General features: G+C 45.5%; 1 long non-coding RNA gene across 1 annotated transcript; it reads right to left on the bottom strand.

The window, feature by feature from the left end:
• Nucleotides 1-8,836: 8,836 nt before the first annotated feature.
• On the bottom strand, nucleotides 8,837-13,377 carry LOC121137448. Its single transcript, XR_005874675.1, has 2 exons — nucleotides 13,280-13,377; nucleotides 8,837-9,359 (listed from the first exon to the last, which is right to left on the bottom strand). It is a non-coding gene; the product is annotated as an uncharacterized LOC121137448 (long non-coding RNA).
• Nucleotides 13,378-14,458: the final 1,081 nt, after the last annotated feature.

Raw genomic sequence — 14,458 nt, 5'->3', positions numbered from 1 at the left:
GAGTTCGGTTCTCATCGCCCACTAACCAGTGAAGCTGGTATCCTGGAAATGCTGAGTCCTCGGCTGGCTGCCAAGGCCAACCAGCAGCACAAGGGAGGGAGAATACAGACACAAATACCTTGGGACATAGTCACTAGGCACAAAGAATTAGTTGTTCAGTCCTTGTTAGTTATCAGGAAAACAAATTATGAGAATTCGAGACCTCATTCCATTGGAAAATACTGAGAAATCTAATGTCGGGTTTTGAGGACATGAAGAATGCCTTAGCCAGTGATAGAAGACAACTTGGTATCACATCATTGAATGCATTGGTACTTGACATACAACTCCTCTACGTATAGATCTAGAGAAATGCCTAAAAAGGAACCTCTCTAAAAAGAATTCTATTTTCTTTTTCTTCTCTTTCTTTTTTCTTTCTTTATTCTTTTCTCATACAATACAACCCAAAAGCAGCCTCTCCCCCTCCATTCCTCCAAGCCCCCCCTGTAGGCCCCTCAAGGCACACAAGTGACTGGATCCCTCCCCTGAGGACCTCCACTTGCCAGGTTCCACCCACAGAACACTAACTGCCACGCCAGCTAGACCCAGCCCCTCCAGACACAGGCAGCCAACCTCTGGACTTGAAAACTCACCAATCTCTGAGCTTGAAATTCTACCAGTCCCTGAGCTCACCCCAAGCTCAGGGATTGAAATCCCACCAACCCCAACCCTGGAAAGCTCCACCCCCAAGAAACACTATAAACCCTGTCTTCTGCTCAATTCTCTGATGTTTCTTTCCCGAGCAAGGACAGTCACCCTCCTGGGTTCTTCCCTCCCAATAAATCTTGTGTGAGGTCTATTGTGTGATGTGGCTTTTCAATATTCCTTGACTCCCAACTGCCAGGATACCTTTCCCTTCAGAGATGTAACAGTTGTATTGGGGAACAGCCCCCCCAGGAAACCTGTAACACTTATACCACCCACCCCACCCACCTCCCTTCTCCCCCAGAACCACTGCTCCTCTATTTACCTTCAGAAAAGAGCAGACACCCCAGTGATATCAACCAAATACAGCACAGCAAGACTAGGCGCAAACCCTCCTATCAAGATGAGATAACCCAGTGGAGGAAAAGTGTCAGAAGAGTCAAAGACACCCCCACTCCCACTCTTAGGCGCCCCACAAAAAAAAAAACCCAAGCTAAACAACCACAGCATGTATGCAGAGGACCTAGTGCAGACCCATGCAGGCTCCATGATTACTGCTTCAGACTCTGTGAGCCCCTCTGATAAGCCCTGCTTAGTTGATTCTGTGGGCCTTGTTCTCCTAGTATCTTTGACCCCTCTGGCTCCTACAAGCTTTCCTCCGCATCTTCTACAGGGTTTCTTAGCTCCGCCTAATGTTTGGCTATGGGTTTCTGCATCTGTGTCCATCAGCCTCTCTGTTGACAATTGAGCTAGGCACTGATGGATGAGTGTAGCAGAATATCATTAGGAATACTTTCGTTGACTTTGGCGGGGCAGGTGGTGTTTGTTTCTACCCTAAATCTCTGGTCCATCCAGCTTCCAGTTCCTGGCTACCCAGGCAGTGTCCATCAGGGGCTCTCTCTTCTGGCTCCCTTTCCGTCTCCTCCCTCAAGTTAGACCATGCACACAGTAGGTCAGAACCCCATGTTGGGTATCTTAAATAAACACCAGCATATCACTCACACACACACTCACACTCACACACACACACATACACACACACACACAATCAGCAACAGGAAAAGATTTATGAATCTACAACATTCAAAACCTTTTAAAAAGTAAACATGTGATGGATCCAGAGTGTTTCCAGGAGCATGCAGTATATCAAATCATGTGACGTCACTGCAGTTCTGGATCTGAACTCACAGTGCCAGCACTCTGTACTTTGTATGCCATCACCTCATGGGACACCAAAGAACACTGCCTGGCACACCTCAAACTCTAGGCTATCTCAATAGTTTCATAAAGTTTTCTGCCCCTCTAAGGAACAACAGTGCAGTTATGAAAAAGCAGGCATTTCCATTTTTCTTCTGCCATTCTCCCAGCGTGTACCTCTTAGTATGTCTTTGGATGGTTACGTGTTAGGATGTTTAGTTTGGAAAGACTGCTATTCAGGTTGTTAACTTGAGTTTCATAAAAGCTGAAAAATAGATGAGATTTGGCTGAGGATTAGGACAGAATTTCCAACAATTTCTGAAATGACCCTCAACAAACATCCATTTTGGACTACAAATTCAGATGCAGCGGCATTCTGGGCATTGACAGCGATAAAGACAGAATGTGGACCAACCCTGGGCAATACTGAAGCTCTCTAGGTGCTGTCGTGTCAGATAACCAGTCAGGGCCTAGTGCTTTGTGTGAAAATAAGCAAGCACATCCATCTCGTCAGTGTGCAAATTAGCTTTCCTCTTTAATAAATAAATACAGTTGTGTGCATACTAACAAGTTATTTGAAAATTAATTTCTTTATCATTTATCATCAGTAAATGTTCATTTTGTATACCTATTTACACGCCCACATACCTGGTCTTACATAAAAACTCTTCAGGCAAAAAGAGTACAAACAGATAAAAACAAGACCCAAAACATTTCCAAACCCACTTTCCACAGCAATGGCTACCAAGATGTGCCATGAAACAGAATTTTTCTCTTACTGTGGAATCTTGGTGGTGTTTTTTTCTAGGCTATGCTACATAAACAGTGTTTCTGTCTCTTACGTCAGAGATGAGTGGATCTAGCTCATATCGTACCTGTTTCAAGGTCAACAGTGTCATACTCAGAATAATTCCTTTGTCAAAAATCCTCTTAGCATGGACAAGGATAACAATATATAATTACGGGTGAGCCTATCTGAACCACCATTTGTGTTTAGAGGTGTTGGGGGAGGGCGAGGAAAAATGCTAAACTCACCTCATAAAAGGAACTTGGACAGACTCATGACACCAATGCAGTGTTATGACAAAGAAGAGACAGTGGTACAGAGTCCCAATAGCATTGCCTTTCCACAGGGGAGGGGGGCTTATCAGAGCTGTCACTGCGATGTTCTTATTCTGACAGCGGCTGGTGATACCTGAAAGAATATTCACCCCACCAGCTGGAGCTTCTAATACATCCTCCTTCCCCAGCAAGTGCAAAGTCATGCTCCCCACAGTCTGAAGTGTATAGATGTACCCATGAGGATAATAGTCAGGACATGGAAAATGAGACTTCCTAGGTATCCCCTGAAGGGCGGCAGCCCTGATGGGTAATCCACACCTTCTCAGTCAGAACAAGTAGGTGGGAAACGCAAGGGTACACAGGAAATGGCAACACTTGACAAAACTTCAATCTTCCACCGTCAGCCTCCTCCCTTCTCTCTGTGTGGCTTCTCTCCCCCGCCCCCATATCTCACCCCTCAACTCCCAGAAACCTACTTCCTCTGTTTTGGGCCCTCAGTGAAGCACACGATTCATATACCCTCTGAAGAATGTCTTAAAGTCAAAGAGTTAAGCATCTCTTTCGCTCTTTCAACTTCACTCAATGAAATTTCCATTGTCTCACAGAATCATGATGGCTGGAGCATTGTTAAGTTAGACCTGAAGCCATGAACCTTATAGGGCAGTTGACATGGCGGACTAACATCCTCAAGCATGGCTTTCTGGGAAAGGTAAGTTAGGAGACACCACATCCGTGTGATTCCGTGAATGGGAAGAGGATAAAGAAGAATGGACTCTAGTCCTGGATCAAGAAGGACAAGCGCCGGCTTCTACATGTTACAGATGGGAAGGTGACGGCCCCTAACTCATAGGCTGTTCAGGGACGCAGTATAAAGATTAGAGGACAGTTATCAAATGGTCTGGAATCCAACAGACATATGGAATTATTTGTTATTATTATAATAATAGCAACAAAGGACATGAAACCAATGGGTAATAATAACAGGGTATGTATCTATGTGTTGAAAAGATGTCATTGTGAGGTGACAACAGGGAGAAGGACCTAGTCACCAATTTGCATTTTACACCCACATTTTTGGCTGTCAGGCTTTGAGCATACCACACTGTGCATCCATCACTGGTAGATTTCAAGATTGCCTTTTCCAAGATCCCTCGGCTCTGAAATTAGAAACCCTTAGTACATTGCAGGTAATTACCACAAGCATTGTGAAACAATGCCCCAGCCAAAGACCCAACACAAAAGGCCTTTCTCCTCCTTTCTTGGGAGATTTGCTTTGTGAATAAATTGCTTTTCTTTAAAGGTCACTTTGTTGTTGTGGGACACCCTGAACCTAACACTGCCCTCTTACTGTAGGAAGCCACACAAAGGGCATTTATGCAGTATTTCCTACCCTTTTATCTATAACATACATCTCCTGATGGAAAAACAGCTCAAGGTATTTCGTGAACTCATGAAGAAGTTTGCCTGGAAAAAGAAAGTGTTATCCAAGATCAAAACAGTTAGCCGTATTTTCTATATCTTCCATTTGGGTAAGATACAAGGATGATGTGGATGACTTGAAACAAACAAAATTGTCTCAAACATATATAAAGCATGTGTGTGTGTGTGTGTGTGTGTGGTGATAAATTATAATTTACCTATATCCTGTCCTAAGCATATCTATCCCATCTAAACCCTAAATTTATCTGAAAGAAATGCCCAAGTCTGAACACCTCCTTCCAATCCCAACCTTAAGTAATTGAAAACTAACCCTAGCAGGTGTAAATTATACTGAAATATCAACAACAGGGAAAAGGGGCCTGGTATTCTCAAAATTACTTCGTGTTGAAATGAGATGATGACAACCTCATGGGATCCTGTAGGAAGAAAATGTTAGTGTAGTGAAGTCTCTAGTGGGCTGGCTGCAACATTTGTACCCAGTCTCTGTTTGGCAGGAGATGCTTGATGGAAGCTCTTGATTGAAGTTCTAATGTTGATTGGAACTCTTGCCTGAGGCTCTGGCCAGAGTGTAGAAGGTGCACCATATCAATTAATTAGTTTGGAGTTGTGTAGACCAATGTAGTCCCAAACTGTTTTCTGGGTGGTACTTGTCAGATCAGATAGAATCAATGAAGTGGAGCCCATTTTCTTTCCGAAGTGTTTGAAAATTGTTGTTAGGAAGTTCTTTGCTCTCTGTGAAAAACTCAAATGTCAATGTCAACAAGGAAATTTCAACATTTTATATGTTGCATACCGGAAAAGGCAACAATAAGGAAGATAGTAAATATGAGGGAAATTAGATTTTCAGAGAAAGAACCGAGTATAACCAGATGACAGTCCCTAGATTTTGTTTTCTGGAGGTGTTCAGACTCAGGCATCTATTTCACAAGAGTCTATTACAATGAATGTTTATTGAATATTTACTACTATATACTGGGGAAAACACATTAAAGGTTTTAATGTATCACCTAACTGAGTCCAAAATTAATTTTATGAGACTAGTTATTATTAGTCTCACTTTATTTTAGGATTATGTTTTATTTATGTGTCTGCAAGTATCTCTGTGTATACGCCAGAGGAGGCCTGAAGAGGGCATCTGAAGTAGGACCTGGAGTTAAAGGCACTTGTGATCCATCAGATGTGGGTGCTGGGAATCAAACTCAGGGCCCCTGTGAGAACAGTAAATGTTTTTAACTGCTGAGCCATCTCTCCAGCCCCTAATTACTCTCATTGTAAAAAAATAAGACACAGCTTGATGAGGTGGTGTTTGAGAAAAGGAGACAGGAAAATGGGACATCCAAAGCAAACTTTTGCTACATAGTGAGTTTGAGGCCACTGTCTCTGAAACAGAAGAAAGACAATAAAGTCTTGGGAGTATTCTTTAACTCAAGGGAAAATGTCAAATGACAGTGAGAACAAAGAATCTTCTCCAGTCCAAGCTAGGTGATCAAATGAAATAGATCCAAACTTTTGACTATGAGATCTCAAAAAAAAAAAAAAAAACAGGCTGGAAAATATAAATCAGAATAGTTTTGAAGAGCTGAAAGAGGACATCTGAGCCCCATAGACACTTGGTCTCTACTGAGTCTTCTTCACAATACCTGAACTGACCTTCTCAGTCCTGAAGATAAGAACCCTGAGAATGGATCAAACCAAAGGCAAATGTATCATGAAGTAAGGTGCACACATAATTATCTAGCAAAGACATACGCTGTTTCCTTCCATCGTCCCTATGTTTCTGAGATTAGTGATAATCCCATTTTATAATAACAACAGAGGGCGCTGGGCTAGAGAGGTGACTCAGTCCTTGAAAGTCCTGGATGCTCTTGAAGGACCTGAGATCAGTTCTCAGCACCCACATGGCAGCTTACAACCATCTATGACTCCATTTCCTGGGGATCTGATGCCCTCTTCTGGCTGCCATGGATACCAGGCATGCAGGTAGTACACAGACATGCATGAAGGGAAAACTCTCATACACATAAAATAAATAAATCTTTGTTTTTAAAAATATAAAGTCCAGCCGGACGGTGGTGGTGCACGCCTTTAATCCCAGCACTCGGGAGGCAGAGGCAGGCAGATCTCTGTGAGTTCGAGGCCGGGCTGGACTGACAGCCTCCAAAACAATACAGAGAAACCCTGTCTCATAAAACCAAATATATATATATATATATATATATATATATATATATATATATCCCTAGCCTTATATTCTTAAGGTAGTAAATACCTTTATTCTCAGCACTTGGGAGGCAGAGACAGGCTGATCTCTGAGTTCAAAGCCAGCCTGGTCTACAAATTAAACTGTAGGACAGCCAGGGCTACACAGAGAAACTTGTCTTAAAAAAACAACAAAGGAGGCCGGGACAGGAGGATTACTTGAGTAGAAGAGTTTGAAGCCAGGTGGGCAACATAGTGAGAACTTGATTCAAAAGAAAGTAAAAAAGAAAACAAGCTTTAATTTTTTCAATTACATGCTAAAAATTGAGGGCTCTAGATTCTACTGAAAATTGTGAGTTTCTGCAAACACCATCCCCCTCTTGACAACTAGTAGCGGAACCCATCTCCCACCCACCATCCACTACCACACCTACCCAAGACCCAGTCTCCCCAACCATCTCTGACCCCCATCCTTCATCTGCTATCTTCACTCATTTCACACGGACATGGCTCTCTTTTGCCACTCTCCCTGTTTTAATGAGCAAAATATTAAAATTATGCAGACCTTCCCACGAGGAGCCACTGGCCGTGCAATCACTTGACATTGACACCACCATTTTCAAAAGATGTTAAGATTCCAGGAGGCTCCACAGAGGAATGGTACAAGGGCAAGATGGCTGGATATATCCTCTCCATCTTGGAAGCAGGGCTTGCTAAAGAACGGTTTCCAAATTGCTAAAGAATACTTTTCTCATTGGTTGCTTTCATGAGCATCTAGCATGCCAACAGCATTCATGTTTTCGACATGCCTTCAGTGAGAGCGACTCTATAAGAAGAATGAGGGTCATCACACAACATCCACTTCCCCTTCCTTGTAGTAGCAGAGACTCTGAGTGATCACTGGGCATACATGAAACCTGGGGAGAGAAAAGCAACTCCATTTTCCCACCTCCCTTGCAGCTAAGTGGAACAATGAAACCTAAGCAGAATTAGGCCAAACAAGATATATACACATTCTAGGAAATTTCCTCAAAGATCTACCTGGATTGGATGTTCTTTCCTTCTCTTGCCTCAGGCTCTACCACCAATATAAAAGTAAGTTTTATTGTCTGTGTGGATGGGGGTTCCCAGCAACTGCAAAACAAGATGGTAGGGACCAGGCTCCCTGGCCAGGAGTGAGCCAGCCTGCCAGCCCAAACTAGCTCACTCTGCACAGCCTCTCGGAAGATAAACTGTTATTTGCTTAAACCACTGTAGCTTTATATGCCTTTGCTGCAACAGCCATGCAGTCCTCTCCCGTCTGACTCTGCTGTTGTCATTTGTTTTCCCTAGATTTTAGAGCGTGAAATGGCCATCCTCCACACTGCAGCCTTGAATCCTGATAAACTTACCGTCTCTGAACTTGATCTGCACAACAATAACTGAAATGATTTGCCGAAGGATTAAGCAAAGCCAAACACCAGCCCTTGGCATTTCAAAAGCACTGAATAAATGTCAATATCACTCTTCCTCTTTCCTGGTTCAAATCTGATCATCCTGCCAGCACTCTGTAATTTACTCCCACTCTGCCATTCCCCGTTGCCATCCACTGCCCCCTTCCCCCCTCCCACATCTTTAACCTTTCCGTCTCAAATGTCCAGCAGATGAAAGTAGCGCCCACCCTAAAATTAAGAGTAGCGATCCCGCCCAACCCAGTGACCACCCTCCCTCTCTCCTTTTCATGACCACAAAGGGTTGCCCACCTCCTGGCTTCCTGCTCATTCCCCAGCTTCACTCCCTCCCAAACTGAATGTAGCACCCTTCTCTCCACCAGCATCCCTCAGTGGAGTCACCAGCGCCCTCCCAACGACAACACCCTTGTCTTTGTCCATAGACTCCTCACAGAACACCCCGCACTCACTCTGCCCTTGACCTCTATGATTTCCCCATCTCTACGTTGACCACCCTGGAAATCCTTCCCTCTCTGCTGACCCCCATGCTAATCTCCACCAGAAAGCCCCTTTCAGAGACACTGTCATAGCCCTGCTCATGCTCATCTCTCCCAGTTAGCCTAACAGCTCAGAGTAACCTGAAGGAGTCTCTACTGGAATGCTCTCTCGATCAAATTGGGCTGGATTTGTTTTGTTTTGTTTTGTTTTTTGACTTGATTGGTATTCCCACTGTGGATAGTGCCAATGCTGGGAAGTTGGGTCTAGGCTGGTAGTTCTCAATCTGTGGGTCATTATGATTCGTAACAGTAACAAAATTACAGCTATGAAGTAGCAAAGAAATTAAGTTTATTGTTGGGGTCACCACCACACGAGGAAAAGTGTTAAAGGGTCACAGCCTTGGGAAGGTTGAGAACCACTGCTCTAGGAACTGTAGGTGGGGCAGTGGTGGTGCCAGAGGCAGGTGGATCTCGTTCGACGCCAGTTTTAGAACAGAACCAAGTTCCAGAACAGCCAGAGCTACACAGAGAAACCCCGTAGGTGAGCCAGGGAGCCACCCTGTAAGCAGTGTTCCTCCACGGTCTCCACGTCAGTCCCTGCTTGAGTCCCTGCCTTGACTTCCTCAGTGGCGGACTGTGCCCCGAAAGTGGAAGCTAAATAAACCCTTCCTCCCCAAGCTGCTTTTATTTGAAATATTTTATCACTGCAACAGAAGGGAAATTAGAATATTGGGTAGCAGGTGAACCCATGGTAGTCCGATGCAGCAGATTCAGTCTCCTCTGCCTCCTGGGGTGGCCACCAGCCTCCCCTGAAGAGTAGCTGGTATTTGCTCTCCTGAGGGTGATTTACCTGTTAAACCAAAAAGATACAAACTGTTCTGAGCTGGGAGCCAGCTGTCAGGGGGTGCGGAGTAGGCAGTACTTGCTCAATCCTTCTTGCTGGGTTTGTTACAACACAGAAGATGCATAAAACAACTCCTTATATCCCAGCCCCAGGAAAAGACATGTGAAGGTCATCATACAGTGAGCAGTAACCCCCAAATCAGATCTCTCCGGCCATAACCTACCCTGACAGAATGCACCGGAAGCCCTCTGCTATCCTTTTGTCAGCACTTGGAATTCTGGGAGAGGCTAAGAGGTAACCGTGACCTCTTGATATACAAGCATCCTTGTGTCCAATCCTAAACCCTAACTCCCTTTCTATAGTTTTCCCAGTTGAGCAGCATCAAGAGGTCTCTCAAAGCACTTTCAATAGCACAAGTCCCTTGTGCCAACAGACCAATGCATAGCTGCATTGTTGGCCAGCCAGGCATTAATTAAACCACAGCCCAGTCACCAACAGGTAAAATTTTACATTACCATGCCTAATGCAGTTTTTTAGCTTGAAAACCACAGAGGAAAAAAAAAGAATTTAAAAATTATCATTCTCTTTTCATTCGTTTTTCAATTATTACCAATCCCTCAGCTGCCCCAAAGTCTCTCAGCTTCCTGTCTAAAGTTATACACACACCCCCACACACACCATACACACGACACATACATACATACTTACACACACACACACACACACACACACACGCAAATACTCACACTCGCACACACACACACACACACACACACACACGGGCACAGAGCCCACCAGATGTACCCCACCAAAACCAGTTTGCACCAATTCAAAAAAGATGATTGTTATAATTTCAGGAAGATTTTTGACCAGTTATTAGATATTTCCATCACTGAATAATTAAATAACACACATTTACAACGAAAGACATTATAAATAGAGGTGAATAGCGTGGTTGGATCTCAAAGCAATTGTGTTGATAAGAGCGAAAGGCGGCAATGATGGAAGCCTGTAGAAGCTGATCTATGGTGGCCAGAGGGGGCCAGATGAGTGGTTTCCTACAGAGAAGTGGCAAAAAAAAAAAAAAAAAAAAAAAGGAAAAGAAAGACAGGGGCATGAGGAGATTTGGGGGAATGATAGAAAAGTTCATACCACCAGTTATGGTGACATTGTCACAGCTGCACTGCCATATCAAAACTCTTCAAGCTGTCCATCTCAAACAGAGTGGCATTGTATGTCAGCTCTACCTCAGCAGCAACATTCGAGAAACACTGAAATCCATTACTGCATAAGATCTTCTGTCTGTGTCAGTTATCCTCATGGGAGATTTCCTTCCATCTAGTGAGTCCTATAACAGGACAGTGCAAGATGCCTTCCCAGCCATTTGCAAGAGATTATCTTCCTTTTGTTAAGAGACCTGGAAAGACCCATCTTAAGTGTGGCCCAGATCACTCCCTGAGCAGGGCGTCCTGGACTGTATAAAGTGGAAAGAGTGTTGGTTGGTTTGTCAACTTGACACAAACAAGAATCATCTAGAAAGAGGGAACCTCAGCATTTCTCTGTGAGAGCAAGCCAGTGAGCAGCATTTCTCTGTGAGAGCAAGCCAGTGAGCAGCATTTCTCTGTGAGAGCAAGTCAGTGAGCAGCATTTCTCTGTGAGAGCAAGTCAGTGAACAGCATTTTTCTGTGGCCTCTGCTTCAGCTCCTGTCTTGAGTTCCTGCCCAGGCCTCTTTCAATGATGGACAGTTAACTCTAGGCAACATAAGCCCTCCCCTCCCTAAGCTGCCTTTGCTGTGGCCTTATCACAGCCACAGAGAAGCAGCTAGGACCACCGGCCTGGAGCATTCATCGCTGTCTGCTCTTGACTCCAGATCCAATGATGTCAGCTGCTTCAAGCCCCTGCCTTCTCTTGACTCCAGATCCAATGACATCAGCTGCTTCAAGCCCCTGCCTCCCTCCGAGACGTCTCTGCCATCACAGATCGCACCCTTGAGCTGAGTCAGAATCAACCCTTTCTCCCTTAAGCTGCTTTTGTAGAGACATTTTATCACAGCAACAGGAAGAGAAACTAAGATAGAAGCATTTTATAGGCTTTCCTGAAAGGCCTGAGAGACATAAAAACAAAAGTGGTTGAGGTACTCAAAATACAGGTGGCATTTCTTCTGTGTGTGCTTTTTGTTCTGTTTTTGATTATTAATTATCTGGCCTTTGTGTGTGTGTGTGTGTGTGTGTGTGTGTGTGTGTGTGTGTGTGTGTGTGTGTGTGTGAATGTAGTGCCTCGGGAAGAGGGCGTCAGATCCCCTGGATCTGGAGTTACAGGCAGATGTGAGCCACATGGCTTGGGTGCTGGGAAATGAATGCGTCCTCTGCGAGCACAGTACACGCTCTTAATTGTTGAGCCATCTCTGTCACTCCATGTTGATTTCTCTCTGAGAATGGATCTTTACAGCTCAAGCTGGCCTGGAACAACAGACTTTGAACTTGGCACTCCTGCCTTGGCCTGGGGAGTACTGAGATTACAGGTGTGAAGCACCACACCTAGTTTTTCCTGCATTTTGAATTCCATTAATGTCACCATCAACTGTTTGCATATGTCTTTAAGAGAATTATAAACAGGGGTAACAAGCAGAACGTACCCAGGGAAATAAAAAAAACAGACATGCAACAGCATGGCTGAATTGCATTAATTGGCAGGGAGGGGGGCTTGCTCATATTCAGAATATTGAAATAGAGAGTGAGCGTTTTCTGTGTTCCTTGCCCTCTACCGAAGTGCAGTGCAGACTTCCTCATATTCTTGCTATCCCAACCCCGTCTGCCCCCTTCCCCTATGGCCCACACGTTTCCTCACCCCCCTGCCTGCCTCACAGTGCCACCAAGAAGATCTACTTGTTCTGGTAGGCATGTGCTCCTCAGGCTGATAGCACAGTCCCACGGACCATTGGTGTAAGGACTCAGGCATTATGCTGGCCTGCCCCGTCACCTGGCAGCATGCACTCAGGCAGTGCCCTGGCCAGCCCAGGGTCCTATAGCTGCTACATCGTGAGAGGAAAAACTCCACCTACTTCCTCTCTCTTTCCTGCTGTTCCTCTGAAGGGGCCGACAGGAGTTTCCTGCCTTCCTCTCTCCCTCCTCCCTCTCTCCTTCCCTTCATCCCCCTCCTCTTCCCCCACTGCCTTCCCTTTCTAATAAAACTTCCTTCCCATGTAAGTTCTGCCTAGTGTGTTTGTCCCTTGCCTGCCATGGAATCCGCCAAGGTTCCCCTCAAGCTGTATTGTAACAATTGCTGTCCATCTTAACGGCCATGTCCCTCTGAGGACTATCCCACCCTGCCCTTTCACCCAGAAAGGCAATTTTCACACTGTCTTTCCCTTGGGACATTCTCCTTAAAGGCATCATGGGATGCCTTCCTCTCTTCCTGTCCTGGTTGGAATGTGCAATGTCCCCTGGAAGCTCAAGTTATTAGAATACTTGGTTCCCAGTTGGTGGTGCTGTTCAAAAGCCTGAGGAGCCTCTCTTTAGGAGGTAGAGCCAGCACTGGGGAGGGAGGCAGGCAGGCGGATCTCTGTGAGTTCGGGGCCAGCCTGATCTACAAAATGAGTTCCAAGACAGCCAGGACTGTAGCACAGAGAAACCCTGCCTGGGGGCTTGACTCTGGATACATCGCTTTCTGTCTGCCTCCGGCTTCCTGGATGCAGAAGCAACGTGACCAGCAGCCACACCCCTGCCACACGCACCGTCCCTGCCACGAGACTGCAGGCACCAAGAACCTTCCCTTAAGTTGCTTCTTGTCAAGGTACAGCAATAGGAAAAGCAACTACCACACTTTCCAACTCTAGAAAACAACGCTTCCTCATAGTGTTCCTTGTTTGGGGATTAAACACCATGACCAAAGCAACTTGGAGAGGAAAAGGTCTGTTTCAGCTTACATGATGTCACAGTTCAGGGCGAAGGAAAGCCAGGGCAGGAACCTGCAGGCAGGAGCTGTAGCAGTGGCAATGAGGGACAGCGGCTTACTGGCTCGCTCCCCATGGCTTGCTCAACCTGCTTTCTTACACATAGAACCACCAAGTCCGTGGGTGGCACCGCCCACAGTGGGCTGGACCCTCCGGCATCAATCACTTATCAAGAAACGCCCCCACACACTTGCCTAGACGTCAATCTGATAGAGGCAATTTTTTAATTGAGGCTCATCTTTCCAGACGACCCAGACGTGTGTCCTGTTAACAAGAACTAACCAGGATACTCAGTTAAGCCAAACCTTCAAAATAAGGAACGTTTCCCATTGCCTGTTCTTATCTAGCCCCTCTGCGCGGCTGGCCCACACCCAGAGCCCAGCCTGAGTCTCCCAAACGCTATGCTCATGTCGGTTCACATGGCTGCCCGCAGACATGCCTGGCTCATTTCAGAACAAACAAGCACCTTGTTCTACAAATCTTTTTTTTGTATTAAATCCACAGAGTCGCTTTGCATTAAAGCATATCAAATTCAATGGTACGCGCTACGGATCGTATGAAATAATTAGTTCTTCGACAATCAAGGAGGGAGCAACTGTGGAGGAAGGAGTTCCCAGGAGGCGAGAGCGAGGCAGGTGAAGAAGTTGCCCCCGGCCCAAATGTTAAGGAGATACTGAAAAATTTAGCAATTTAGGAAAATAATGTTTTAGTACAGTATTTCTTTAAAAAAAACATAATATTAGAGCCAGGGAGATGGCTCAGTGGGCAGAAGCCCTGGCCGCAGGAGCCTGGCAGCCTGAGTTCCCACCCCAGAGTGCATATAACAAGCTGGAAGCCAGCAGGGACCCTGAATTCCTGCATGGAATTCAGGCTAAGATGGGAAATGAAGATAAGAATCACCCTGAGGCTCACAGACCAGCTAGCCTGAAGCACAGCCCTGCAGTCAGTAAACCGAGAAAGACCCTGCCTCCTGAAAATATCCTCCTGATGGTGGCCACACTTACACACACACACACACACACACACACACACACACACACACACACACACACATCCTGGTCCCCGAGCCTCCAGGGTCTTCCTTTGTCTCTCTCTGCTCCCCAGCTCTGGGTCTCAGGTTTACAACACCATGCCCAACTTTTATGGGGATGC

The sequence above is a fragment of the Mesocricetus auratus genome, unplaced genomic scaffold, assembly GCF_017639785.1.
Source record: "Mesocricetus auratus isolate SY011 unplaced genomic scaffold, BCM_Maur_2.0 Super-Scaffold_100691, whole genome shotgun sequence".
Classification (NCBI taxonomy): domain Eukaryota; kingdom Metazoa; phylum Chordata; class Mammalia; order Rodentia; family Cricetidae; genus Mesocricetus; species Mesocricetus auratus.
This window is presented reverse-complemented; position numbering and strand designations above follow the sequence as displayed.